We start from the raw sequence: 15,466 nt of genomic DNA on the forward strand, positions 1-15,466 counted from the left end.
GACCAGGCTCCATAGTCCTGTTTCTGCTTACACGCGGCACCGGGCTAAGCGTTTGTACTTCCGTATAAACGTTTTCTTCATTATTTCTCTGTTTTATGTACCCTTCTTCTTCCTTTTCTACTGTATTTTTTTTGCTCATCCTTCCCCTTTGTTCACATTGCTTTTCAATATGACCCGGCATTTTGCAATTATAACAAACACTTTTTTTAATATTACATGTCGTTGCTAGATGGGATCGAGCGCCACACAAAAAACATTTTCTAGTATCCACATAGGGACTTATTGCGCAATTAGACCAGCCAATACGGATCTTGCCTTTTGTCAGAAATTTATTAGCCACCTCTTCTCTTAGGTCTATGCAGGCAAATTTGTTTCCGTTTCTGCTAGCTCTAAAGAAAATAACTCTAAAATCTTGAATATCATGCAATCCTTTAAGGTCTTCAGCTAGATCCTTCTCTTCCAAGTCCATATCCAGCCCGGTAATTATTACCTTTCTTCTTTTCCCCGCGATTATGTCACAATTAAAACCACCCTTTTTCAATTTGCCGTGAAGTTCTTCTAGGTCTCTAGTATCTTCTACATAGAAGAGTAGGTCCTTCCTACCCTTTGTCTGCCCAATCCATCGTATCGTACAGTTTCCTATGTCTATTTTTTCTTTCACCTGTCTTAAAGTATCCTGGGAGTCTTTGCCCTCTAGGCACATTACTTTGACAAAGCCGGTATCCTTTTCGCTGCCTTTCCCTTCGTTCCTTTCGTCCTCTCCCTTTTCGTTCATTTTATCTCCTTGTCGTTCCTTACTTATCCTTGCGGGGACTTCCTGTCTTCCTAGTGTTGTTTTCGACCTTACCTGTCTCCTTGTTATCACCTTGGCTGTTTCCTGTGACCCTTCCCCTCCCGCCCTTCTTTTTGCCGGCTGTGGCGGGGATTGTTCGCTATCTGTAGATAGGTTTGGGTCTCGTCCGGGTTTCTTTCTCTTTCTAACCACCTCAAAGCCATCGTCATCCATGACCTCGTTCGGCCCCCCTTCCGTCTCTGCTTCTTCTTCCTTGTCTTCAAAGAAACTGTCTCCCCGGCCTATCTTCCAGGCATTTATCCTATTCGTGCCTATTCTTACCTTAACCATGATGTTGCGTAAAAGTACACTACTGAATCTATGACTAGTCATTAACATGTTTATTAATTGGTTCATATCGCTGACCCAAGCCATAAAACTCTTTTCCAGGCTTTCTACGTCGAAATTAGCTTCCGCGTCAATTAAAGCCACCACCGACGCTCTCACCAGCTCGTTCGCTTTTGCTCTTACTTCCCGTTTCAGATTTCCGCTACTATTTACTAGTTTCACAATGACCTTACTTTGCTCAATCAAAAAGCCTGCGACGCTCAAGGCCCTTTTGGCCTCGATACCCCTATCGCCACTTAACTCCACCAGGGACCCAGCTATGCTGACCATGGTCCGAGTGTCTGAAACCCGAACGGTTTCCATTATCTTTTCACCACCGTCTACCCCCTTTCCATCCTGTCGGTTGCATGCCTCCCTTGATTCTTCCGTTCCTCCCTCATTATTCCCTCCCGTTGTCGCCTCTTCCTCCCTCGATTTATCCCCCTCCACCATGAGTTCGTCAGATCCCCTTTGATTTAAGACTGTGTCCTTCTCCCTGTCCGTCTGTCTGTCTTCCTCCCAGCTTGCTCCCGTACCTTCTTCTCCACCAGTATTACCCAATTTGTTTTTGATAATGTTTTTTAAGGAATTCATACTTTGTCCCACGCGCCGGTCGGAAAAAACGGTCCACCGTGGCAGAGCCGCCATACCACGGCAAGCCTAATACAACCGGGGGGCGGCCGGCCCCCGGAGGTTGGCATGCTAGCGACTGGTGCACCCACCAGCCACGCACCCCCGCAAGAGCCCAAAGGGCCCAAGGAGGGTGCGCGCCCTCGTCGCCGCAGCCAAAGCTTGGGGCTAGGGGTTTTTTTTTTATAGAGGTAACCGTCCTCGCGATCCAACCGGCAAAAGTAAGATCCCCGTTCCTGCGAAACATGACCACAGGTTTACGGTATGCTACGAGCTCAGGAACCCTGGGAGCGCTAAGTCCCAAACCGTAGGAGTTTTCAGGCATCCTACGGCCCCTGGGGGTTACATAAACTAAACCTAACCTAACATAACTTCCGTAACCTAACACTAACTCTTACATAAACTAAACCTAACCTAACATAACTTCAGTAACTTAATATTAACTCTTACATAAACTAAACCTAACCTAACATAACTTCAGTAACCTAACATTAACTATTACATAAACTAAACCTAACCTAGCATAACTTCAGTAACTTAACATTAACTCTTGCATAAACTAAACCTAACCTAACATAACTTCAGTAATCTAACATTAACTCTTGTATAAACTAAACCTAACCTATCATATCTTCAGTAACTTAACATTAACTCTTGCATAAACTAAACCTAACCTAACACAACTTCAGTAATCTAACATTAACTCTTACATAAACTGAACCTAACCTAACTCTATCGCAAAACTAACCTAACCAGATCTAACGTAATTGATGGCTAAATTTGCACTATTAGGTCAGTGATATGAAACTAGTAAATAAACCTAACCTTCACTCAAATAATAACTAATTGAAATAGAATATCAAATAACAGAAAATTCTGAATCGATTCCAAATAAAATTTCGTTCAAATAAAAAACCAGATCTACAAACAAAAAGATGTGTTATTCGATTTCGAATTGAATAAAAATCTGTAAAATTTTTGGACCGTTTCGACTCATAAATCATCGAATTAAATTTCGAAAATCTACAACGATCGACGAGTGAAAACGCGGATGAAAAAGCTAACACTCGTCCCCGGCGTTAAACAAATTTGCCCGGGTATACACGTCCTTCGTGCGCCAATAATAACGGGTACACGGGACCAATAAATATCGAAAGGACCGCAGTGTGTGGCGATAAATCACGTTATTTCAAAAGCACAGAAAATGAAGCGGTCGCGAACAAATGTTCAACGCGGCGTGCCATCTCCGCGCCGAAATAGCGTGTAAACGAGGACGAATTAATTCGCACAGTGAATTTCAGCGAAATGTTCGACAAGTCGTTTCGACGCTCCATCCCGTCGTTAACCATCGCTCGGTGGAAAGCCATTTTTCAGGATAATCAAGATAAAACAGCGCGATTTTCTGCCAATTAAACTCGTTTTCAAATCATAAAAACATCTCCTGTTAATTGCCATCTTTTTTTGCCTTCGTGTTTTCGCTGTGTGTACTCGTTTTTTATCGCGGGCTCCGTTTACCAATTACATTCTGCAAATTAATTATTAAATTATGGTAGACTTTAGATGTGTTCTATATGAACCTTCAGTTTGCTTAATCAAACGTATTGACACAAGTCGATACTTCACTATTTTAATATTTTATTTAAAAGGTCAATTTAAACTGTTGTGGAGGTTCGATATTTAATTGCTTCAAAATAACGATTAATAAGTTATAAATATTACAAGTTTAACTACTAGGTTTATAACTTTAGACATGTTGTGTATAGCATTCTTTTATTTCACTTAACCAGACATATTGAAATAAATGTATACCTCAATTCATATTTAAATATTTTATTAAACAATTTATCAGTTTAAACCGTTGTGCAAATTCATTTTTTAAATGCACCTATAATTTAAACCGCTGCGAAAATTCATTTTTTAAATGCACCTATAATTTAAACCATTGTGAAGATTCATTTCTTAAAAGCACCTACACCGATTTATATTTTGAGGTTAGAAAGTTAAAATGTTAGAGGATGATGTTTGTTGCGATAGGTTAGATTAATTAATACTACAGTGTCGATTAATTGAAAAAGGGTGCAAGGGTTAATAGCTATTCCCATAAACATCCAGTTACAAAAGGGCTGAAAAACAGCTGGCAGGAAAGAAATTAGAAACGAGGGCTCGCGTGTTCTCGAAAGCGAAGTGCACCCGTCAGAAGTCACTCCTCGGATTTCGTTCTACGCCGTCTCGAAAATGTAAACTGGAGTCGACGACCGTGGAGAATCACCTGCACGTGAAGAAACGATTATGCACGCGGTGCATGACCATTTTAATTCTGTCATGCAACACAGAGAACGACATTAGCCGTGGTGTCGCGCAGCTTGTGTTCCCGCGAATTCGTCCCATCGCCATAAATAACAACCGTGGCCCTTTATTGGCGACAATATTTCACTTATGATAGGCCACGGTGCTGCCAGAACACGGATCGGTCATTAGAGGCTATCGGCCATGGTGAATTTCAGGAAGGACTAAATAATAAATTCGTCGTTCAACGGCTACAACGTGGCTGAGAAACGATACCGTATTAAATTCATACCTGAATGTTTCGTAGCCTACGCCATTTTTTATTATGTTCAAACGTATTCTGAAATTGTTTTTCGTGTTTATTTAATTTTGTCATAAATATCATTGACATATTATAGAAGTACTTTATTTTTTAATACTTGACTTGTATGAAGTGTTCGTACACATAACCTCAACAACTGCATCTGTTTTTGAATCATTTAGAAATTTTCAAAAGAATAAGACTGACAATGTGTTCTGTTTATATAACAGCAATTATAACGACTTTTAGAACAAACATAACAAAAATAACAACAGTAAGAGTGACATGAACAATTTTTACAAACATAACCTTAGTAATGGCAGTAAGAACAAAAGCAATGGCGACGACAAGAACATAACTGTAACAGCAATTACAATAAAAATAACAATAACTGCAACAACTATAGTAACAACAGTATCAAAATCGACAACAAGAACAGTAACAATTAATTTTTGTATCCATTACATAATTTATGTTATAATAATTGAACCACATAAAAATTTCATATACACTTTCATTAGTCAGAAATGATTTTATTAAAAATCTTTTAAAAATTCATTGTGATAAATAAAGTAATTGGTCATAATTTTTAAACAATATAAATAACGTATATAAATTTGTGTATATAATAACGTTTATAAATACGAAATGTTTAATAACTAAATTTTGCAAACATAACCTCAGTAATGGCAGTAAGGGCAAAAGCAATGGCGGTGACAAGACGAACATAAGCTTAACAGCAATGACAATAATAATAACAGTAACAATTCTATAAAACTAATGTCTGTACCCATTACATTTTTTATGTTATAATAAATGAACCAAGTAAAAATTTCATATACACTTTCATTAGTCAGAAATGATTTTATTAAAAATCTTGTAAAAATTCATTGTGTTAAATAAAGTACTTGGTCATAATTTTTAAACAATATAAATAACGTATATAAATTTGTGTATATAATAACGTATGTAAATTTGTGTATATAATAACGTACATAAATACAAAATGTTTAATAAGTAAACCTTGAGGGAAGAGGATTAATATAGTTTCTAATCCAAAGCGTTCAACTTCGATACGCTTAATAAAACACTTGGACACGCAGTGTAACGAAATTAGCTGAACTACTTGGGTGTAGCCGTGTGTTCCTGAGAAACACACGAAGCCAGTTTACGGTCGGAAACAACACTCATAAAGGATTCAAACGCTTCGACCAGGATAACAAATTTACAACTCAATTACAAGCATAGAGGGTCAGCGTAACACACGTTTGTTCCCAGCGAATGTAAACTCCGTCGCGTGCCGTCGAATGAAAGATTCAAAAGCAAGCGGTCAAAGTGCAGTTTTCGAAATAAAATGTAAACGTTTATGTTAGTCCTAGTGCGAAATTTTGACGTTGAATATAGGATTCATGGTGTAGGTACACGATATCGGCTTGTTGGCAGTGAGATCGAACGCGATAATCAAAGGTAAACCTGGACCGGGTTGGGAATTTCAAATTGCGATACAACGATCGGTCATTAGTGCCAGCGAACGCTTTTGTCAAATTAGCTGATTTATCGCGGCGAATGTCATTGATCGAAAGTAAAATCTGATTGCTGGGAAAGTGCGTCTATCGCGAAATTAGAGAACTGTGCGTTTCGGCTTCGGTATCGAATGACATACTGGGTTAATCGGGAGCCACATGTTGTGAACAATATTTTGACGTTTCCAGGTTTGCAGGACACGGTGGATATTTTTTTGGAAGGTTGAACTTGGAAATATTGTCATATGTTACTTGCAATGTTCAAGTAATCAAACTTTAAGTACTCTTTTAGAGTAAAAAATTTTTGAGGCTGAAGAAGTTTTAAAATTTTACAATTTCTAAATTTTATATTTAAAAGACAAGTTCTAAGCGTCCAAAAATTCCAAAAATGTCTGAAACCTTAAAAATCCTAAAATTTCAAAATCTTGCAGGTCCAATTCTAAAATCTACTGTAACAAACTGTGATAGATTCTTCACAAGAATATGATACAGCATCCTACCACAAAATCGTCCCAGATAAAATTATCTGATAACCGTGACCTTATCAAAGAGCAGATAGTATTCGAGAAAATAATTCTTGGAAAACACAAAAGTTGAGTAACCAGCATAACGAACGATGGAATTAAAATTCTGGTTAAAACTGAAACCGAAACTATATTAAAAATTCCTGCACCTGAAAAGTAATTATCGCGGTAAAATCTCGTTCGAAATAATTTAAATAGGAATTTCAGCAGCAAAGTAACCGCAGACTTTAATAAATGATTTTTACGTCGCACGCCGTAATTAACACGAGAAATTTCTGAATGGAGCGTTGAAATTATTTTGCATTATCGCGAGCGAAATACCACAGCCAGGAATAAAATTGCAATTTCAATCGAATTCAACTGGGATATAATCGTGAAAGACGACGCACTCCGGTCGTTTGTGCAAGCTCGAAAGGTGAATGAACGAAGGTCTTAACGTTCGCAAAAACAAACAATAATTGCGTAGCATTGGAAAACTCGTTCGGGATATTTAACGATTCATAAATCGTACACGGAGGGGAAATTTAAATTTCTATCGAATGGAATCGCGACTGGCGTTTGTCAACCATTTAATTACTCGAGAATCCGTGAATTAAATTTGCTCTATTGATTTCAATTGAATTTCACAGCCGCGCAGTCTCGTACGCTGTTATTGTTTCCATAATTATTCGTACGATTTCCAGATTATTCGAATAATTATATGTCGCGTCGTTAATTCTCGCTTTTTTTTCACCGTGTATAAAATGAGATATTCCACGTGCATTTCGAGCAAATGTGCAACTCAAGAGATGGACATATAATGTCATTTACTATTGAATATATACGATACAATCTATACTAATTATATCTAATAAACTTACAAAATGTACCTTTTATAAGAATTAAATAAATGATCACAATTTTTCAATATCGTTATGAGCCTACAACAATATGAGTCTACATATGTCTACAACATATGTGACATATGTAATAAACATACAAAATGTACTTCTTATTACAATTATATAAATGATCACAATTTTTGAAAGTCGTTATAAGACTGCAACAAACACATATGCATATGTGACATACGTAATGAGCATACGAACACATATGCATATGTGACATACATAATAAATGTACAAATACATATGTATATTATGTACATTATTACATATGTGACATATATAATAATCGCACAAAATGTACTTCTTATAACAATCACATGAATTATCACAATTTTTCAAAATCGTTATAAGGCTACTACAACTACATATGCATATGTGACATTCGTAATGGACATACAAACACATATGCATATTTGACATATGTGATAAACGTACAAAATGTACTTCTTATAACAATTACATGTATGATCACAATTTTTCAAAATCGTTATAAGACCACTGCAATTACATATGCATATGTGACATACGTAATGAACCGTCAAATACATATGTATGTATATGTGACATATGTAATAATCGTACAAAATGTACTTCTTATAACAATCACATGAATGATCACAGCTTTTCAGTATCGTTGTAATACTACTAGAATTACATATGCATATGTGACATACGTAATGAATATACAAACACATATGCATATGTGACATACGTAATAATCGTACAAAATGTACTTCTTATAACAATTACATGAACAATCACCTGTTACAGTAATTAAATAAAAGATCCCACGTTTTCGATATCTTTATGAGACTGCTACATATGCACATGTGACATACGTAATGAACATTCAAAATATACCTGTCACAGTAATTAAATAAAGGATAAGTTTTTCAATATTGTTGACAGACTGCAACAAACAGATATGTGACATATGTTTTATGAAACTTTAATTAAACGACAAAGCAGATGAAAAATACGGACCTGTTTCATAATATCATCGATGCACAAATAAATCTACATATCTCGAGTGTGGTATGCGACAACCGAAATGGCCGACGATTCAAGATGCGAGCGTCCACGTGAAGGCATGCGAGGCGAAATTCACGCGTGTCGTAAATCATCGTTGTTCGATTCGTTCGTTGAACAGTGTCGTCGACGAACATTCGTGATGCCGCTTTTTCATGGGAACACCCACGCCTATGTGACCACCCCGTTTATGTCCGCATAAAATTCGCCATGGGACGACAGCTGTCTCCTTGCCAACTCCTTGACGAAACGAGATTTGTCTTCGATACGCGAATTAAATTTTCTTATTTATGAATCCTACATTATCGCTCGGCGATTTATGAGGAAGCTGTAAAATTTCAATTGTAAACTATCGATCTTTATTACCGTAAGACGCGACGATGCTTGTACGATTATTTATCTCTTCATGTTAAGAATACTGTGTCGCAGTATCAACTTTTTTACCATTTCTGCGTGTATGTTTTATTAGTACCCGAAGGCGATAATTTTTTGTCAGAATTTCTCTTTCGATTTTTCAGATAAAATGTTTCAACTTTTATGGATACCAGACCATCAGTGTGTAACTGGAGAAGAGTAAACATTTATTTTACGATTCTAGTGTTACGATGACCCAAATAAAAGGCCTTTGTTTCGGGAATATTAGTTTTTATAACCGATACGTTTTGATATAAACACTGGAGCTAAAAAAGGTTCAGTTAAAATATGGACTGTTTCACTGAAAATATGACCGAGGTACTGCTTAAAATATAGTTTATAATCAGAATCTTTTTTTGATAAAATTTATCGTGAAGTTCTACGTATTTTAAATTTAAGAATTACGAATATAGACATTTTGAAGCTGGGAAATTAAAAAATTTAAAAATCAAAGGTTAAATTTATGGAAATAGCAAATTTTATTATTTCAAAATTCTTAAGTTTAAATTGAGTGATGCAAAAATTTTAGGTTTGAAAAAACCTAAAATTTTAAAATTTTAAACTTTAAAGAACTTTAAAGTAAAAATTTTCTAATTTAAAAATGATGAACCTTGCAAGTTTGAATTTGTTATCTAGGTTTCCATAAATAAAAAATACAGAGTGCAAGAACCTCGCCTCGTTTTCTCGGTCTCAGTTTTCTTTCGCAAAAGATTTATAGAGTTGCCTACACGCTAACGTTCGATCAAATTCTCGAAGCTTATAAATTAATTTAGCGTTCCGAGGCAAGCATCGGAACGAAACACGAAGCGTTCGCGCCGCTATGAACGAGCTTAGGTTTTTTGCTGTAGCGTAGACGCGGCGTAAAACCGCAGTAAATTACTGAAAACGGTGATCATGATAACGCTTAGCGAGCCTAAGGGCAGTTTTATCGGCGGCAAATGAAACGTGCCGCCACATGCCGGCATAGCAACGCGACAAATGCCCGGACCTGCGTTCTACGAAGCTTTACGGGACATAAACGACCCGTAACTCACCATTACCCATCGCTAAAGCGCTACCATGTTATTGCTGAGACGGTATTTTATACTGAGACCAGGGATTCTTTACCTTCGCTAGATATCTCCTTTCTTACTTTGAAAACAATGTTAAACTTTTATATAAACAACTTTCTTAGAACCATTAATTTTAGTTATAACTGTAGTTGTAACTTTTATTAAACACGAATTTAAAAAATTAATTCTACTTAAATGTGCATATGTTATAATTCGACTTACATGTGCATATGTTATAATTCTACTTAAATGTGCATATGTTATAACTCTACTTACATATGCATATGTTATAATTCTGCTTACATGTGCATATGTTATAATTCTACTTACATGTGCATATGTTATAATTCTACTTATATGTGCATATGTTATAATTCTACTTATATGTGCATATGTTATAATTCTACTTAAGTGTGCATATGTTATAATTCTACTTACATATGCATGTGTTATAATTCTGCTCACATGTGCACATACTATAATTTTATTTATATGTGCATGTGTTATAATTCTACTTGCATGTGCATATGTTATAATTCTGCTCACATGTGCACATACTATAATTCTACTTATATGTGCATATGTTATAATTCTACTTACATGTGCATATGTTATAATTTTACTTACATATGCATATGTTATAATTCTGCTCACATGTGCACATACTATAATTCTACTTACATGTGCATATGTTATAATTCTACTTACATGTGCATATGTTATAATTCTGCTCACATGTGCACATACTATAATTCTACTTACATGTGCATATGTTATAATTCTACTTACATGTGCATATGTTATAATTCTACTTACATGTGCATATGTTATAATTCTACTTAAACGTACAAATACCATAATTCTATTCAAACATCTAAATATTATAAATCTCCTTAAATGTCCATATATTATTCTTTTCCTACCTAGTGCATATTTTTCCAAATCCTGAAAGAAACGTCAAGTAACAAGTATCAGGTAATAAAATAATTAAGATCAGAATTTAATAGCTCGTTCGAGAAATACGTGGCAACTAAATGAACTCGTTACTAAATTAAAATGAGCATAGATGGCTACTTAAACAGCTTCATAGTAGCAATTACAGTATAGAGAAGAATCGAAGTTGGTTAAAAGCTCGTCAAAATTTACGCCTCAGTCAACCAATTACCATCGAAGAATCATGCGACAGTCAGCCGAACAAGTCGCCCTATGGTACTGTCAGCCCATAAATTGCACCGAACGAATTGCACTGCACACCGTAGCCGCGAAGCAATCCGAGTTAATTTCCCATTCGAGCTAGCAGAACGCGATCTGAAGCGAAACGAGCTCTTGGATCTTCAAGACGCATGTACATTCGCTTAACCCGTGTAACATTAAGAAAATCGCTGATTTACTACGTTGTGTTTCGACAAAAGTAATTTGGAAAATTAACTTTTCTTCTTTATAAAATTTTAGCCGATTTTGTATTTCCACAAAAATTGCGTATCAAAACTCTTCTCCGTCCGAGGTAATTTTCTCTTCAAGGGGAAATTTTCTTGTACTGAGTAGGTAGACAAATAAATACTTTCAGTTTAACTTAATTTTATAATTAATTCCTAGTCTGTATTAATTTAACGATTATAGATTTAATAATTAATTTCTAGTTTGAATTAACTTCTATTCCGATTTAATTTGACAATTAATATTTAGTCTAAATTCGCTGGTAAAGTGATTGCTCATTTGCAAACACTTCAATGATCAATTTGTATCAATTAATTTGTACAGTCTCTGAAACAGTCTATCTTTGATCGCAGAAATGTTCTCATAATTAGAACTATAAATATAAATAGCAGCCACTAAATTTAATGAACAGGTCCTTTTTGCGACGCCGTAGAAGTATTCGCATTTGAGCCGTCAATACCGTGAAGGCGGCGATATAACTTGATAACGATGCCATTGTCCCATGTATTGGCCTTTAGTTGCGTTAACGGGCCAATAAACATGTCGTTGGCAATTTTTAACGGTCCCAGTATTAAGTCGAGCCGAAACTAATGAAGAATAGAACCGTGGAATTGCTTTTTCCCCACCGACAATATCGAAACTGGCGACAGCTGTTAATGACTTCTCCGCCAATGGACCGTGTGCTTCGTCTTTCACGTTCGGGAAACTACTGGCCATTATATCGCCGGTTTATATTCGTGGATTTAACGAACTACCGCGGTGTACGCTTAGTGGAGTATTACCGTCGTAAAATAATGCACAATACGAACTCGTGATCGTATACCGTGCATCATGGTATAAGCACAGTTTTATTGAAATTATATTGACGAGTTTAATTTCGTTAATAAGCGGAATAATCGATGATTAGTATCTTTGGTGCTATGAAGTTTATAACTCATACGATGCTTAATCGACAGCTTCGAATAACGTGGATAATTTTGATATATTGTTGGATGACCATCGCGTCCAAACAAATAAGATAGCAAACACTACAGACTCATCCCTAACAAACTGTAAGGTAAATCAGGAAATGTTATTAATGGGGTATATGAAATAACGTGTGGGCGATTTAAAAAAAAATAGACTGCAATTCTTTACTGACGTTTCGCGGCAAAAGCCAATACAAGAATGTCTTCATTGACACGATCCTGTCTTGAGGACAGCCCTATCAGCATGGCTGTATATGGCACTTAGGCCCAGCAAAGTTTTTCTAAGGAAAGGGAATGCACTGACAAAAAGCGCTTGGCTCGTGTCGACCGTTTGTCAATTTTCTATTTCCTTACAGAACATACTAAACGAAACGATTTCTACTCCTTACTCATCCTGGACCTCGCACCCGTCCTGAGTCACACTGTCCTTTGACCACCGTCCCTACCTCAACCTACCTCCAGCAATAGTATAAACCTTGCAATATCGAAAAATGTCAGAAAGGTTCAGAAAGAGTCTAGTACTTAGTCGACCCAATAAAGCTGTTCGAGTTTTCTTAAAATAAAGTGTAAGACGAGGTAGAAAATGATTGAAACGCTAACTAAGTTAGATTTCAAAAATAGTATATATTTTCTATAAGCCGATTCCGTGGGCGAAGTAGTGTTCTCGAGAGAAGAATGTCCTCCAAAGGTCTCTAAAAGAATGCCCTCTTCCCGTTCCGCGAGGTTTCCTAGTCCCCGCGAAACTTGAGGCCCCAGGGTTGTTTTATGGTCCGGATGTCACAGCGTCAGGCCTTTACCCCGTGGTCGTCGTCGTAGGACGGCCATGTGCCCGCCGTCCCTGCTTTATTAGGGTGGGTCACTGAGAATTTTCTAACAAAAGCGTGTTGTCAATTCTCCCGGAATTAGGATTTAGATAGGTTTAATGGGTAAAGATTATAGTGGTTCTTTAAAGTTTAACTGAAATTTTGACATGTAAAGAAAAAAAATAAGTACTCCCCGACGGGGAATCGAACCCCGGTCTCCCGCGTGACAGGCGGGGATACTAACCACTATACTATCGAGGAATTTTGAGAACATAGTTCTTTATTGCACAATTTCTAGTGTGTACATATAATATTACTCCTTTATGAATAATTATTTACTTAAATCGATTCAATTTGACTACCTTTGTATATTATTCGATTGATTGTCATTTTTGTCATATATGGATATGACAAAATCATTCACGTTAAATTATTCAGATCATCGTCACTATATTTTCTTGATTTCTCTTTGAAGGTTCCTCTCCCATGCTGAGTGTACGTTGCAACTAAAAACTGACCCTTCTACGACCCATTAAGCGTTAGGGTACCGTTAGGGTAGATAGGTCGCGTGTTCAATTTTTATGACATAGCCTGCTAAAAATGGCCCATCATGCGTGCACGTGGTCGTCCTTCTAAGCTGGCACCCCGATGATAAACACCGTTAAGGACACTTGTAACCTCACTTTCTTTTGTCCTTTAACTGTCTTCATTTCTTCTGAATATTTTTCCTGTAATAACGTGGTCTGTCTCTTGTTGCTTTTCATGATTGTCTCATGATTGTTCACAATTGTTTTGTTTCTATTGTGATATGGAAGCAAGGTGCTATTTTAATAAAACACAATTGTTAAATCTTAAATTTGAAAACGAACTAGTGAACTTCCTATATGCTTTTTCACGAGATGCGTTCTTAACACGTGCGCTATTCAGACTAATCCTCGAACCGTTTTTCCTCATGCTCGAGAGGCCCCACGCTTCATCGATACTTTTGTATATCTTAGCATGCTTATATTAGAAGGACCGCCTTCGACAACGCAGTTCGTCGAGTTCCTAATTAGATAGAATGTTTATTCCTTGACTTTAAATAAACTATGAAAGAAATAACGTGTGGTATTATTGAAGAATAGAAAATTCGTTTTAACTATAACTTTATTAGCTCGACTACTTTCGCTTCACTCGGCATCGCTCGCTAGACTGATCGTGAGCTTCGCAACGTCGGGCGCGATCGGAAACCGCTTCGCGGACCCGAATCTGACGACGCCCGTCGATTTGGCGGTCTTTCTTAAAATTTGATTGCTACAAACGTGAGATTGATTTTTGTATCTTCCAACGCATTCTTCACATGAGATTTGCTTTTGGATTTCCACAGCAAAATTGTTCAATGACTCATTTACCTATTAAAAATTATTTAATAAGAGATCGATGACTTCTGTTTAATTTAAGTTCCAAAAGATCTGTTCTACTGAGCTACATTATCCAGGAATCTTATAAACAATTTTCTTCAGTATTTGTTTTCTACATGTCTTAATAACAGACTGTTATTATTTCACTGATATTAGTAATCTTTACCATGAAAAATGCACGAGGTAACAAATAATACAGTGTGTAAGGCAGTTGTAACATAATATGCGGCTATAAATATCGTGTCTCAACATTAGTATGATGATAGCCACTGCCCATTCATCGCTGCGAGTACTACTACTACGCTAATGAGCTCGTTTATCAGAATGTCACTGCAGTGGTTCTCAACCTATCTTATCGTACCACTGTTCTATTACTTTACTATAGCACCACATTTTATTATTCCACTATTTCAAATTTAATTTTTGGAGGTACATAGTAGTAATAAAGAAAATGATCAATAAGATTGTTGGATATTAACCCCTTGACTTTGACGAGTCTCATGACGCACTTAGAACTCAAACGTGACTCATTCAAATTTTAAATACTCCAACACAAAATTTAGGTCCAACTATAATTTGCATAAGGATCGCCGAATATAAAATACATTCTAATTTTCTAATTATTGTTTTAACATTATAGCTGAGAATAGTAATTTTGACTAGACGCACCTGACAAATAAATTGTACAGCAAGGAGTTAAGGAATCGTTATTATTATTCGTATTATTTAGAGTCGACGAATAAGAATTGAAGGGTTTGCCTAATTATACAGAAGGATGACTTTGCACTTGATCAAAAAAACAAATATTGATCATCCTAGGACGAAGACATTGTAAAATTGTGATGTAAGCCATATGGTATTCAACTGAAACTATGTCGTAAAATTCAATGGATAGCCAAGGCAACGGTCTAAGGAAGGTTTAAGGTAAATAACAAAGCTTCAAAGTTCCATCTGCTATTCATCTGTCCTCACCTGGCCTCTTCGAGTCCGAAAAAGGCAACCGCTCATTGACAAAAGAGACTCGAGCCGACACTTCTAGCACTCGCTTCGCCT

At 36.4% G+C, this 15,466-nt stretch overlaps 1 protein-coding gene and 1 non-coding gene across 2 annotated transcripts in view; one reads left to right on the plus strand and one right to left on the minus strand.

Annotated features, from left to right (window-relative positions):
• Nucleotides 1-15,466, plus strand: part of alpha-Man-Ia (alpha-Mannosidase class I a) — a 627,691-nt gene that overhangs the window by 209,103 nt on the left and 403,122 nt on the right. The gene's annotated exons all lie outside the window — the stretch shown is intronic.
• Nucleotides 13,203-13,274, minus strand: TRNAD-GUC (transfer RNA aspartic acid (anticodon GUC)). Its single transcript has one exon. It is a non-coding gene; the product is annotated as a tRNA-Asp (tRNA).

This window comes from Megachile rotundata, chromosome 7 (genome assembly GCF_050947335.1).
Source record: "Megachile rotundata isolate GNS110a chromosome 7, iyMegRotu1, whole genome shotgun sequence".
In the NCBI taxonomy this organism is placed as follows: domain Eukaryota; kingdom Metazoa; phylum Arthropoda; class Insecta; order Hymenoptera; family Megachilidae; genus Megachile; species Megachile rotundata.